The following is a 15,467-nucleotide window of genomic DNA, read 5'->3' as shown; positions in this document are numbered from 1 at the left end:
ACAATGCTATGAACTTCTCTCTTAGGACTGCTTTCATTGTGTCCCACAGATTGTGGCTTGTGTTTTTATTTCCATTTATTTTAAAGTATCTTTTGATTTGTTCCTTGATCTCATTGTTAACCCACTCATTGTTTAGTAACATGTTATTTAGCCTCCATGTCTTTGTGTGTTTTTCAGTTGTTTTCTTGTGATGAATTTTTAGTTTAATATCATTATTGTAAGGGAAGATACTTGATATAATTTTAATCTTCTTAAACATATTAAAGCTTGTTTTGTGGCCTAACATGTGGTCTGTACTAGAAAATGTTCCATGTGCACTTGAAAAGAATGATATTATGCTGTTTTTGGGTGAAATTCTCTGAATATATCAATTAAATCCAGCTGATTTAATGTGTCATTTAAGGTCACCATTTCTTTGTTGATCTTCTTCTGTCTGGAAGATCTATCTATTGATGTCAATAGTCTGTTAAAATCCCCTACCATGACTGTGTTGCTGTTGATGTTTATATCCATCAAGATTTGCTTTACATATTTAGGTGCTCCTATATTGAATGTGTAAATATATACCAGGATTATTTCCTATTGTTGGATTACTGTCTTAATCATTATGTGCTGTCCTTTTTGGTCTCTTACTATAACATTTGGGGGGTTTTTTTGTTTGTTTTTGGGATTTTTTGTGTTTTTCTGAAGTTGGAAACAGGGAGGCAGTCAGACAGACTCCCGCATGCGCCCGACAGGGATCCAACCAGCATGTCCACCAGGGGGCGATGCTCTGCCCATCTTGGGCATTGCTCTGTTGCAACCAGAGCCATTCTAGCACCTGAGGCAGAGGCCATGGAGCCATCCTCAGTACCCAGGCCAACTTTGCTCCAATGGAGCCTTGGCTGTGGGAGGGGGAGAGAGGGAGAGAGAGAGAGAAGAAGGAGGGGGGGTGGAGAAGCAGATGGGCACTTTTCCTGTGTGCCCTGGCCGGGAATCGAACCCAAGACTCCTGCACGCCAGGCCAATGCTCTACCACTAAGCCAACCGGCCAGGGCCTATAACATTTGTTTTAAAGTCTATTTTGTCAGATATAAATATTGCTACTCCAGCTTTTTAAAAAATGTATTTCCATTTGCATGAAATATGTTTTCTATCTCTTTACTTTTAGTCTGTATGTATCTTTTGTTCTGAGTTAGGCCTTTTGTAGACAGAATGTATATGGTTCTTGCTTTTTTATCCATTCAACTACTGTATGTCTTTTGATTGAATAAGTCATTTATATTTAAACTGATTATTGATAGGTACGTATTTATTGCCATTTTATTCTTTTAAGTATATTCCTCTCTTCTTCAAGCAGGCACTTTAACATTTCTTTTAATACTGGTTTGGTGGTAATAAAACCCTTTAGCCTTTTTTGTCTGGCAAGCTCTTTTTTTCTCATTTAATTTTAAATGATATCCTTGCTACGTAAACTAGTCTTGAATTTAAGTTCTCATTTTTTCTCACTTTTAATATTTCACACCAATCCCTTCGGGCCTGAAATGTTTCTGTTGAGAAATGATCTTACAGACTAAGTGAGCTCCCTTGTAAATAACTAACTGCATTTCTCTCTTTCTCTCTCTCTCTCTTTTTTCCCTTTGGTGCCACGAACAATCCACACTGTGTGGCCACCTTTGCTTGGTTCAGGTGCATGTGGCAGGGTCCAAGCTGCACACCAAGACCAGCTTTTACCAGCACCTTGCTCAGTGGCAGGTCAGCAGAATTCCCAAGTCATCCCAGATTCGTATCTGGCTGCCTTTGACTGCTGGCTGCCTGTTTAGCTCTGTCACTGAAAGAGCCTCTGGTGAAGTTGAGAAGATGGGGTTATTGAATGTCCCCTGAGGTGGAGGTGACAGTTACGCTTCAGAAAAGGTGATGGGTGTGGCCTCCAACCTAGAATCACAGGTCTCAGTGTGTCCCAAATTTTTTCCAACCTCAGCAAGGCAGAGCCACTAGAAGTCAGATAGGTGGGGCTTCTGAAGCCCAGAATAAAAGTCCACTGGCAGCCAGTTAGGTGGTTCTACTGTATCTCCTATGAAGGGAATGATCAGTCAGAGTCTTGAAAAATTGGGGAATGGTCCCTGATTTAAAGCCAGACAACTGAGTCACTGTCAATATCTGAGCCTGTCTGGACCTGTAATTCCTGGCCAAGGCTGCTTACTTCTCAACAGGGCTTATCTCCACAAAGTGAAGCAAGCAGGGGTCTAGAGTTTGAGATAAATGCTTTTCCCCAGGCTGATGCCTTTCAGATGAGAGTTCTCCACCCAAGAAAGATGTGGTGAGTGCAGTATTAGAGAATGAACTTTGTACAGGGATCCTGGTGACTATTCACTCTACCCCTGTCTCTCTCCAGAACCATAAACCTCAGATTCTCTTCTCAAGACTCTAGTCCACTCAGCCCTCTCTCTGCTGAAGCCCAGGTTAAGTGAGTGTGACAAGATTTTTTTTGCATTGGCCCTTTAAGACAATAACTGTGTCTCTGCAGACTCCAGTCTCTTTCTGGCAGACAGAAACCTTACTGCTTTTCACAGCCAAATGTTATATGGGCATCTCTTCCTGGCTCTGAGTTGAGGAGCTTGGCTTGGGGTTTAGGCCCTGCACTTCTCAGGGAAACCTCTCCCATCCACAGTTGAAATATTTCTCTGGTACTTGTGTTGTTGGTCCTGGGAATGAGTCCAGACCTTTTTGTGACTGTGCCCTTCTTCCCATTCTAAATTTTGCTTCTTCTATGAATCCTTGGTTATTAGACCTTCTTCATTTAGTCTTGAGTTTGTTATTTAGGATAATTATTCTTTAATTTAGTTGTAACTCCAGTTTGATTCTGGGAGGAGGTGAGTGTAACATCCGTTTACTTCACCACCATCTTGGATCTGCTTGCAGGTTCTTTAAGTATTTTTCTTAATTATTAAATTTACTGTTGTGATATTGGTTTATAAAATTACAGTTTTCAGATGCGCAATTCTATAATGCACCATCTGTATCTTATAGTTTGTGTTCACCTGAATTTGTTTTTAACTGAATACCAAATGGCCTCCACATTTTTTTTCATAAGATAGAGAAAGAGACAGACAGACAGATAGATAGACAGGAAGGGAGAGAGATGAGAAGCATCAATTTGTTGTTGAGTCACATTAGTTGTTCATGGATGGCTTTCTCATACATGCCTTGATGGCGAGGGCTCCAGCTGAGCCAGTGACCCCACAGTCAAGCTGGTGAGCCCATGCTCAAGCCAGTGACCTTGGGGTTTCAAAACTAGATCCTCAGCATCCCAGGTCGACACTCTATTCATTGCACCAGTACCTGGTCAGGCTGTATTTTTTTTAATTACACTTTTTTCTTTTTCTTTTTAAAAATACAGTATTCAATCTGAAGGATGTCTGAGAATGGAAATAGTCTCATAAACTTTTAATGGAAGGCATTAAGTCTACATTCTCTAAAATTACTTACAGAAAGAAAACAGTAAAAGATGTTAATATTTACAAATTCTGTTCAATAGGTTAAATCAACTATGATGCTTTGATATATTTTATACTGATATTTTTCTCTTTGTAAGTAAAGTCTTTTTTTTTCTTTTTAGTAAGTTAACATTTTTTGTAATTATCTCTAAATTTTCACCTTAAATACAAATGAAAATTACTGGCAGTAATTAAAGTAAAGCTTCAAACCCACCTGAAAAATACATAGTGTGACAATAACGTAGTTGAATTTTATTAATCATTGCACATTATTATATGATACATATACATCTATCAGTATCTTCTAATTAAAATATATTTATATATTGTCTTTTTATAAATTCATTTTTATGTAATATTTGAAGGCACCAATTTTTTAGTAATTATCCCATAATTATTAAATTTCTCTAAAACTTTTTTTCTCTCTAGGATAATAAATTTTGTTATTAAATATGTGATGCAGCAAAGATGCTTTGTTTTTTATCTCATAACTACTAACCTTTGCTAGCAGAGCTCTACCTAAGGTTGCTGGCTCAAGCAAGGGGTTACTCAGTCTGCTGAAGGCCCGCGGTCAAGGCACATAGGAGAAAGCAATCAATGAACAACTAAGGTGTCGCAATGAACAACAAAAAACTAATGATTGATGCTTCTCATCTCTCCATTCCTGTCTGTCTGTCCATGTCTATTCCTCTCTCTGATACTCTCTCTGTCTCTCTAAAAAAAAATGGCAGTGTGAAACTAACTGGAATGAAAATTGTGTTTTATTTTTTAATAACTCTAAAAATTGCTTTTCTGTCAAAACTGACAAATCTTATTAGCCACTGACCTGGGAACTCTTCATCTATAAAATACTAAAACATCCAAACAAATGGGCATATGTCAAAGTGAATTGTTTACTAGAAACTCATAGTTATTCAGAGAATGCTAATTACAAGAATGTTTAAAAGTTGTTTCAATTTTTTTTGGTTATTTAGCTATTCTTACAGGATTATACTAAAATCCTTAGTGTTAAGGTATTTGATATGAGTTTAAATGACATTATTTTTATTTAGTGAATTTTGAATTACAGAATAGTATGGAAAAATACGGACATTACACATAACACATTCTTTTATTCTTATGACAAATTATGTATGAGTTCTTTGATAAGCCTTGGTCAGAGTTGCTCTGTCTTTTACTAAGTGAGCTTAAAGCATATGAAAGGTTTTGGATGAGAGGGTGCTGTGTAGTCTTCCTTTATTTTTTACTTTTGAAGATCAAGAAATGCATCACTCAATGCGTTAAGCATGGGTATGTCGTGCCTTCTTGATCCACCTGTTCTGCAGAACCCACTCCAGTGCCTTTCTGACTTTATCTCACCTTAAAACCTATCTTTCTTTAATTTATGTTTGACTTTGAACGTAGAGTTTGTAGTGTCTTGTGTGAATCAAACTACATAAAAATGGCTGTTCCCAATTTGTCTTTTCTTGCATCTAAACTTACAATTTTATATTCGTTTTTAAAACAAATGGTTTTTTAAAATTATTGAAACATAAAAATTATCTGATTCTGATAAAGCAGCATATCAAAAATGCTAAAATTTCATCCTTCACAGTCTCTTTAATAGTCTCTTTGAAACTCCAAACATTTGAGAGAAACCAAATAAAAAATGTTTTAAATTCTTTGTAAAAGATTTTAAGTTCTACTGGCATGACCACAAATGTATTGATTAACAGATAAGTTCATTGCACAAGTGACCAGGTGTCAAAAATAAAGGAATAAAAGAAGAATTAAAAAGGGTCCCTCAGAAATGGTAAAAATAAATATTCATAATTCTTACATACAAGCAACAATAGAAAGAGAGTTAAGAGAATGAATTTTATATGAGCCTGCCAGAGAGTCACTTCTTATTCTTAGAGTACTACCCAGAAATAGTCTTGTTCTTTTCCAGGTATTTAACTCCTCATCTACAGTTCTACTTCATCTCTACTCTTCTTTGGGAGAAAACAATGGAAAGCGCCTGATACCAGCGCACACTACTGACCTCAGAACCAGGCTAAGGTATGATGCCCCTGAATAAGAAATGAAAGTCATTACCTAGCTTTCTGGTTTCAAATGGACTTTATATCTGAAAATTAAGGTACATGCTAAGGGACAGGCCAACACAAATACTGAGAGATTATGGTATGTTAATGTTTTATGTTTAGAGATAACATTACTCATAATAACATTAACAGTGTTGGCATTGATGTTAAAATGTGAGTATAAACTATGTGTCAGGCCTTCTATTTAGCACTTTTCATGCACACTTTCATTAAAATTTGTAAGAAACCTCTGGCAAGTATTACTAATCTACTTTGAAGATAGTGAAATAATATTTAAATAGTTTTTGTTTGTTTGTTTTTTTGTATTTTTCTGAAGTGAGAAGCAGGGCAGCAGAGAGACAGACTCCCACATGTGCCAGACCAGGATCCACCCAGCATGCCCACCACGAGGTGATGCTTTGTCCATCTGGGGCATTGCTCTGTTGCAACCAGAGCCATTCTAGCACCTGAGGCAGAGGCCATGGAGCCATTCTCAGCGCCCAGGCCAACTTTGCTCCAATAGATCCTTGGCTGTGAGGGAGGAAGAGAGAGACAGAAAGAAAGGAGAAGGGGAAGGGTGGAGAAGCAGATGGGTGCTTCTCCTATGTGCCCTGCCTAGGAATCAAGCCCAGGACTTCCACACACTGGGCTGATGCTCTACCAGTTAGCCAACTGGCCCGGACAATAACTAAATAGTTTTGATAATGTGGTTTAGCCATAAGGATTGGCCCCAATGATGTCCATGTCTTAATTGCTGAAACCTGGAAATACGTTGTCAAACGGTAAGGGAGAATTAAATTTGCAGATGAAACAATGATTTCTAATCTGCTGGTTTTAAATTAAAGAAATTATCTTGTGTTATCGAAGTGGGCTCAATGTAATCATAAAGTTTTCTGCATTGGGAACAGGTTAACAAAATGATCAGGATCAGAGAAGTATCATGAGCAGGACAAATTCGCTATTGCTGTCTTTAAAGGTGGAAGAGAGCCATGAGCCAAGGATAGTGAGCCTCATCAAGAAGCTGGAAAAGTCAAGAAAGCAATTGTCCTCTAGAGCTAAAAAGGATCACAGCCCTCCTGGCACTTGCATTTTTCTTTCAGTGAGACTCATTTTTTACTTCTGACTTCTAGCACTTTAATATAATAATTTTCCTTGTTTTAAGCCAGTAAGTTTATGGTAGTTTGTTACAACAGCAATAGGAAACTCATACTCAGCCATGGCTGGTTGGCTCAGTGATAGAGAGTTGACCAGCATGTAGAAGTCCCCAGTTCAATTCCCGGTCAGGGCACACCAGAGAAGCAACCATCTGCTTCTCTTCCTCTCCCCCATCTCTCTTTCTCTTCTCTTTTCCTCCCACAGCCATGGGTATATTGATTCAAGCACATCGGCCCCAGGCACTGAGAATGGCTCTCTGGAGCCTCCACCTCAGATGCTAAAACTAGCTCAGTTGTGGGCATGGCCCCAGATGGGTAGAACATTTCCCCCAACGGGGGTCACTGGGTGGATCTGATACCGGTTGGGGCACATGCAGGAGTCTGTCTCTCTATCTCCCCTCTTCTCAATTAAATGAAAAAAAAATTAAAAGTAAAAGAAAATTAATATTCTAGTAACCTGGACAATTGTTTTTTCCTTGCCAACCATGTACCACTCCTCATTTTAGGGACCATATTAAGCTTTTTTTACTTTTGGGCCATCATCCTTTTCTCATTCTCAGCTTAAATGCTTTTTAGTAAGATTGTATTTTTAGCCAGGCTGCAGGGATTTAACATGTAATGTTTTTCATTTCCCCCAACCAAAATTCTTATTTGAGGTGTAAGGATTATACACGACAAAAGTTAAACCAGTTGGAATCAATTTCAAATTTTTTTAATTATTCGAAAATGTAATTTTTATTTCCTGTTGGATATTAAAGAAATACTGCAGTGGGTTTATATTTGTAACAGCCATCTTGTGACCATGTAGTACAAAGAGTATAGGTAATATTAGAGTAGAGTCAAAAAATAGAGAGAAAGAACATCCCATCCCGGTAAAATTATGTGAACACTGAATCAAGCCATTAAAGAAGCTACATCCCCTTTTGAACTACTCAAGCACCATGAGCCAGTGTCTTTGCAAGGTAGAGTTGGTCTTTCTGATTCTTGAAAGGGAAAGAATCTATACTAATGCAATATTTACCTAACTTCTTAAGAGCAAACATATTTTCAATTATGTAAAATTTCCAGGAACATAAACCATTTATTTTGGGATAACCATGTATCACAAACTTTAAACAAATGCATTTAATTAATGCGTATTTTCTAGTCATTAATTCCTCCATTTAGAACTTATTTCCAATAGTTGAATTAGTAAATTGCCTCTACAATGACATAATCACTTACCATTTAAGAGATAGAGGGTTGTTTTGTGTTTATGTGTGTGATATTTACAGGAGTATCTCTACCACAAACATTACAACTTAATAATTCATACACATTTTTCTCTGAACTTAAAATTTAAGCTCTTTAGGGGAAGCAACAGGTAGCTCTTTACCAAGGATAATTATTATTCCTACATATTTTCTGAAAAAATGCAACCAGACTAATAAAAAAATAAGGTTGATAACATCAAATGCTTGTGGACATATGGAGAAATCAGCATTCTTTTTTGTTTACTGAGAAACATGTTAATTGTAACTAAATATATGTTGTTGTTCACTGGGCAGAGAATACAGTAGTATCTATTAAAATTTAAAATGCATATACCTTGAACAAGCAATCTTAATTTTAGAAATTTATGCCACAGAAAAAATGACTCAAGTTTATATGTCCAGAGTTGTTAATTATAACATTATCTATAATGGCAAAAATATTGTATTCATCTTGGATAATCACCAGTGAGATAATTATGGAATAAATGATGATACATCAGTAATATGGAATACTATTTATTTAAACAAATTATATATTCATATATGGAGAGAGAGTATATATATAGAGAGAGAGAGAAAGAGAGAGAGAGAATATATATATCAACACACATATACATATATAGACACACATCAGAGAAAAATATTCATGAACATAGTTTAAAAATTATAATAAAGCATGCATAGAGTGATCCAATTTAGCTAATTTTATATAGCTTTTAATACTGTGGAAAATTAATGAAGAATATGCATAATTTAGTGACAATTAAATAGGTAGCAGACAATTGAAAGATTAGCAAGAAATAATTCCATTTTATTTTATATATCTTTATCTTATTTTAATTTTTATATAACCATATATTCATGAATTAATTTAAAATTTACTGATATATTTTAGGAGCGCAAAGAAAACGACATCAAATAAGTTAACTTAGCACAAGTTGTTAGTATTTTTTAAGTGTCTGTTTTTGGGTTGGGTGTTAAAATCAAATTAAGGGTTTGTAATTATTTAATATTGACCTTATTCCCTGGTCCTTTGGAAGTAGAATTACTATAATCCTTAATATTTACATGTGCATTTGTAACTTTTAAAAAACTGGCTCTGGACTTACTTCTTTAGAAATTTGTCCTTGATATTAGTTTGTTTACATACTACCTGTAATTAAAACTTATCCTCTCTAACCTTCAATGTCCTTTTAAGTCAAAAAGACTAATAACTGCTTCACAAAGTTATAGGATAAGAAGTGACTTTGCAAGTAAAATGCTTAGCACAGTACTTGGTACAACGTAAATGCTCAATAGATGACAGATATATAATTACTATTAATAATATTATTGCCATTAGTGATATTAACAGAGTAGTATTAATATTGGTATAGTAATCTTTATTGTTGCCATCATCATAGTTTTTGTCAACATATTCCTAGTAGTAGCACTTATATTGAGAAGAAAATTTTCAGGTCAGAGGCTGTGTCTATCCATTTTAATGTCTACTCTCATGAATTATGGTCAACGGAAGACCCTTCAGAAGTAGACATACATCAGTAGAAGTGTATGTTACACTGGAAAATCAACCTTTATCCTTTTTCAGTCACCTTCATAAGTATTTCAGTGCTTGAGGCTGTGCTTCAAAACCTCTTTGAAGAATTTCACACATCAACCTTTCTCAATAGCCTCTCATCTGAAATTCTGACGAGTGTGAATTTTGTGTGTTTGACCTCACTCATATCCAGAACACAAGAGAAGCTTATCATTGATGGCACTTAACTCTCATTCAAATAAGAAGCTCAGAAGCACTACATGGATCAAATTCTATTTCTTCAAGTGTTTTCCATAGTGTTTTACTTGACTCTAGGCAGCACCAACAAGAAAGTCTTAGATAACAACTAAGGTATAAAGATTAAAATATTGTCATGACAGCCAATTTCAGCTAGGCAGGTTATGAATATCCCACTTCAAATAGTTCATTTCAATGACATAATTATAATATATCCATAATAGCTTAATGAAAAAGCTGAATCACCTCACATGTTTATGCGTTATTAAAACTTTGATACATGTTTTTCTGAATTGACTTATTTATTCATCCATCTCCTCATTTCTTACTTCACCATCCATCCTTCAATTTATCTATTTGGTCTATTATTTATTTCATTTTATGTCATGTCATCTTATCTTGCTGAGCACCTTCCATACACAGAGTCTGTCATTGGGTTTTTGGTTCTTGGAAATATAATACAAAAATAAATAAGACAGATTTTCTACTCTCAAAGATATTATAACCAGTGAAATAATGTGTTCTAAAACACAGCAGAATGAGATCTATTATCATAAAGGGATATTCAAAGTATTTAAGAATACAGGAGAGACTGACTTTGTTGACATTGTAAAAAATGTTGCAAAGCATACAGCATCTCTATACTAAGGATAAAAAGGTTTTTATGGATTAAGCAAAGTCATTCAGGCTGAAGAAACAGTGTAAGCAATATCACATAGAAGTAAAAGAACACATCTGTATCTAAATAATGACTCCTTAGAAATATTAATATAAATACTTCCATAAAATTAAAAATCTCCATAAAATATAAATGTTTAGTAAAAACAAAAATAAAAGGAAATTGTTACAACTTACTAAATCCTTGGCAAGAGACTTGAGTTCATCTCAGTTATATAAAAATATGTTCAAAGAAACCTGTTCATCAAACTGTGGCTATTAGCTCAACAATAAATAAATATTTAAGTATGAACTGTGTCAGAACACTGTCTCACCAAGGGTTGGTATTTCACATTTAACTGAACCCTTCTGCATAGTTATTAATTATTTTCATATTTATTGATAATTTAGTTATCTTCCATTAAGCTAGACAATTGTGAAAAATTCTAGTTGTTGTGTGAGTTATCTTCAATATAGTTATGTTAAAGACAATATGTTGCCTGACCTGTGGTGGCACAGTGGATAAAGCGTCGACCTGGAAATGCTGAGGTCGCCGGTTCAAAACCCTGGGCTTGCCTGGTCAAGGCACATATGGGAGTTGATGCTTCCTGCTCCTCCCCCTTCTCTCTCTCTGTCTCTCTCTTCTCTCCCTCTCTCTCTCCTTTCTAAAATGAATAAATAAATAAAATAAATAAATAAATAAAATTAAAAAAAAGACAATATGTTCATAAAAAGATGTATCTATTGATGATGTTGACCAAAATTCACATAATATTTTAATTAGTTACTAAAATATTTGAAAACACTAGACTTTAAACAAATAGAGAAAAATTGCTATACACAAATCTAACAAACTGGTTCAATTCTTTTCATATCATTTTAAGTAGAAAGGGAAATATTGGTTACATTGTTTAATAATCTGAGCCATACATGCTCAATACTGAGGTAGCTTTGTTTGTTTTTATCCTTGTAGAGTAACTTCAACAAAAAATGGAGAGTGAAACTGTCATAATATAAAATGTTTCTATGTGATTTATAATACAGCATGGAAGCTGATTGAAAATTGGATTACATGAATTTACCCTGAAGAATGTTTCATCTGTATTTAAGAAGAATGTACATTCTGTTGCTGTCATGTAGAATGTTCAGTTATATCTAGTGGATTCATTTCATCTGTAATGTTGTTCAAGCTGTCTGTTTCCATATTGATTTTTTTGTCTGAGTGATCAATCTATTATTAAAACTGAGTAATTGAGTGTTGTATTATGATTGTATTGCCGTTTATTTCTCCCTTTATATTAGTCAATATTTGCTTTAGATATTTAGGTTGTCTGATGTTAAAAACATTTGTTATATCTTCCTATGGAATTTTGGCCCTTTATCCTTATATAATGACCTATTTTGCCTCTTGTGACAGTTGAGATTTGAAATCTATATTTTTCTAATATAATAATATGCATCTTTGTAATTTGTTTATCATTTATATGGAATAATCTTTTTTCCATCCAACTTTACCTTACATGTTCAGTATACAATATCAACATACAAAAATCAGTTGTGTTTCTATACACTAAGAGTGAACTATGTGAAAAGAAAATTATGAAAACAATTCCATTCACAGTAGTTTAAAAAGAATAAAAACTTAGGAATAAAATAAACCAGGAAGATGAAAAACTTGTACACTGAGTACTGTTAAATACTGATGAAAGAAATTAAAATACACAAATAAGTGGAAATATGCCTTGAGTTCATAGATTGTAAAAATTAATACTGAAAAATGATTGTTACTCAAAGCAATCTACAGGTCCAATGCAATTCCTATAAAAATTCCAATGACAACTTTTACAGAAATAGAAAAAATATATAAAATTCATATGAAACTACAAAAGACTTAACATAATCTTAAGAGAAGAAAAAGACTGGATATATCACACTCCTTGATTTTAAACTATTCTACAAAGAAATAGCAACCAGACACAAAGATCAGTGAAACAAGATAGAAGAATAATAAATCCATAGACCTACAGTGAATCAATCTTGACAAAGGTTCTAGGAATAAGCAGTGGGAAAAAAAGAGAGTCTCTTCATTAAATAGCACTGATAAAACTGGATATGCACATGCACAAAAATGAAATTTCACACTCATGATATATATATATAAAAATTCAAAATGGATGAAAGACTTAAATGTAAAACCTAAAGTCATGAAACTTTTAGAAGAAAAAATATAAAAAAATCTTTTTGACCATCGGTCTTGGCATTGATTTATCGGGTGTCATACCAAAAGCAGAGAAAATAAAAGCAAAATTAGACAGGTAAGATTACATCAAACAGAAACTCCAGAAAAAAAAAAGGATATATATATAAAAAAAAAAAAAAACTATTAAGTGAATCCAGTAAATATAGAGAGCTACACTGCTTAATTCATTTTAAAAAATATTATTTCCCCAGGTATTTTTACCTTACAGTCTTGTTGAGAGTAAAAGCTTAAAGCCAGTTTCATGTCCAGAATTCTTCCCTTACTAAATATATGGCCTCAGCATTCCCATGAGAATCATATGCTATCGTCAGTATAAGAACATCCAAATCTTTAGGATATTTTTGTAAGTTTATTTAGGCAAACAAAGGACAGGCCTAGAAGCAAGATCTCAACAGAGAAAAGTGCTTCACAGAATGTTGATTTGCAATTTATTTTATATATTTGGCATTAAGGAAGGAATGCAAGGAATATTACATGATTATATGGGGAAAGAAGGCAAGGAATTATCTGACTAGACTGCAGGATAATTAACAAAATGATGCTTTCTCTTGAGGGTGGTTACCCTTCTGAGGGGGTCTGAAAAAAATGGGGATTTCAAAGTTGTGTTAACTTAGACACACAAAAACAATAGAAAGGGCTTGCTTAAGGCAACATAAACCTTTTAAAGGCTAGATTTATTAGAGCTTTTTTTCACAAAATCATGCTCATAAAACACAATGTCTAAAACAGAAAACATTCAAATATTAGCTAGTTTCATGAAATTGTTTTTGTGTACTTATGCTTATGTGGGGAATGCAATTTGAGAATGACAATTTCTGAATTCTCTCCAGTGCTAAAATTAATTGCAAATTTGCTCTCACCTTTATTTTGTATTTATATAAGTTTTATCATGTACTCTTCATTTGGTGAATAAATTATTTTTTTGTATCATCCAACTTTGAGATGTATGTGCCTTATTGAGAGGAATTGGTATATTTTTATAAATGCATATGTATGGACTGTATATTTTTGGTGAAAAGTGCAAAGATCTTATCTTTCTTTCCCTTTAAAATAAATTTCACCTTCTTAAGCTTCCTATTAAAAAGTTAAATTTGAGACTTCTGATCAAGACAGTGGAATAGGCAAATGCTGTGCTTTCCTTCTCCCTCAACCTTACCAAAATTACAACTGAACTACAGAACAATCACTATTAAGAACCAATTGAGGTCTAGCTGAACAAAAGTCTTATAACTAAGGATATATAGAAGAAGCCACATTCAAGACTAGTAGGAGGGGCAGAGACATGCAGCCAGCTGGTGTTAAACACCCACATGCGGTGTTAAAAAATTAGAAAGGATATTTCCGCTGTAGAGGTCCTCTTTGAGAAGTGAAGGGTCCCAACTCTTAACCAATCTCCCCATTTCAGGTTTCCATTGCTGGGAAAAGAAGTCTCCAGAACTTATGGCTGGGAAATCCAGAAAATATTATGGCTAATGGAATTGTGGCTCAGTGAGATGGAGGGTTGCTGGAGTCCCCGGTGTTCCCTTAAAGAGCCCACACACAGACATACTCATGACAGATTCACTTTGACCTCCAGCACTGGGATTGCAGTTTAAAAAGTATGAGGTACATACAAAGAGTAATGTAATTATCTGTGTTTAAGGAAGGAAATGGAAGGGCAGCTTTCTCCCAAAAAGTACTAGCAGAAACCATTACTCTGATTTAGTCCTTCAGCCAGCACCTACAGTCACAAGCTGTATCTGAGTCTCTGTCAACTTGGTTAACATCTTTTTCCCTGCCCTGGTGATTAGCTGGGAACGACCCCACCCAACATTTAGGCCCTTCTAAACTATTTCTAATGGTTTTTTTATACAACTGGCCCGCTGTGGTTTATGCTTTGGACTTACAACCTACAGTTCACAAACACAAGATAAACGACATCTTGCTTCAGCATGTCTTGTGTCTCTTGCTAAGCAGCTCCAACCTGGCATTAGCAGTAACCAGCCTTCGTTTGCAGTTTACCCTCTCCCAGGCACCTCCAAGCCCAGCAGAAGTGGCAACCACCCAACAATATTATTTTGTGGCTCCTATCAATTGGCCCTAGGCAGGGCATGGAAGGGGCTGACCTTGGCCTGTACCAGAGCCCATCCTAAGAGGACCCAGAATATACGCAGCTGCTGATTAGCTTCAGACCGCAGCAGAGTACCACCCAGCGACCTCCAGAAATGAAAGTCAAAGGGCAGACTGAACAGGCACAAGAGCTTTGCTAAAACAAATTCTGCTCTGTAGGGTCAACTCCTGCACAACAGCTTCTCCACTTAAGTCCCAGCTAGTTTTTTTCAACCAATCAGCTTGAGGGTAAGTCCCTCATTTACATGACAACAATAATCAAAGATTAACTACAACAGAAGGGTACACAGCGCAGACAAGGGACACACCTGGAGCACAGCCTAGGTGACGAGGGAGACTGTCACTAGGCACCACAGGCACATGCTACATGAAACAACTCAATGAAGGCCAGGATATGTAGCAGATCTAGCTAATACATAGAAACAAACACAGGGATGCAACAAAAGGTACCAAATGAAAGAACAAAATAAAATTCCAGAAAAAAACATAAACAAAATGGAGACAAGTAATCTACCAGATGCAGAGTTGAAAATACTGGTTATAAGGGAGCTCAATAACCTTAGGGGAAGAATAGCTGATCTCAGTAAGAAGTTTTTTTTTGTTTTTTTTTGTTTGTTTTGTGTGTGTGTGTGTGTGTGTGTGTGTGTGTGTGTGTGTTTATCAAGCAAGAGAGATAGGACCGGAGAAAGATGGGAAACATCAACTTGTTGTAGCGCTTTAT

General features: G+C 35.2%; 1 long non-coding RNA gene across 1 annotated transcript in view; it reads left to right on the top strand.

Annotated features, from left to right (window-relative positions):
- LOC136316663 (uncharacterized) overlaps window positions 1–11,494 on the top strand; it is a 52,210-nt gene extending 40,716 nt beyond the window's left edge. Inside the window, exons 2-3 of the long non-coding RNA XR_010727783.1 lie at window positions 5,407–5,516; window positions 11,351–11,494. This is a non-coding gene — a long non-coding RNA (uncharacterized lncRNA). The remainder of the gene's footprint in view (window positions 1–5,406; window positions 5,517–11,350) is intronic.
- The last annotated feature ends 3,973 nt before the right edge of the window (window positions 11,495–15,467 follow it).

This window comes from Saccopteryx bilineata, chromosome X (assembly GCF_036850765.1).
Source record: "Saccopteryx bilineata isolate mSacBil1 chromosome X, mSacBil1_pri_phased_curated, whole genome shotgun sequence".
Lineage (NCBI taxonomy): Eukaryota > Metazoa > Chordata > Mammalia > Chiroptera > Emballonuridae > Saccopteryx > Saccopteryx bilineata.
Note: the sequence above shows the minus strand (reverse complement) of the source record. Positions and strands in the feature narration are given on the sequence as shown.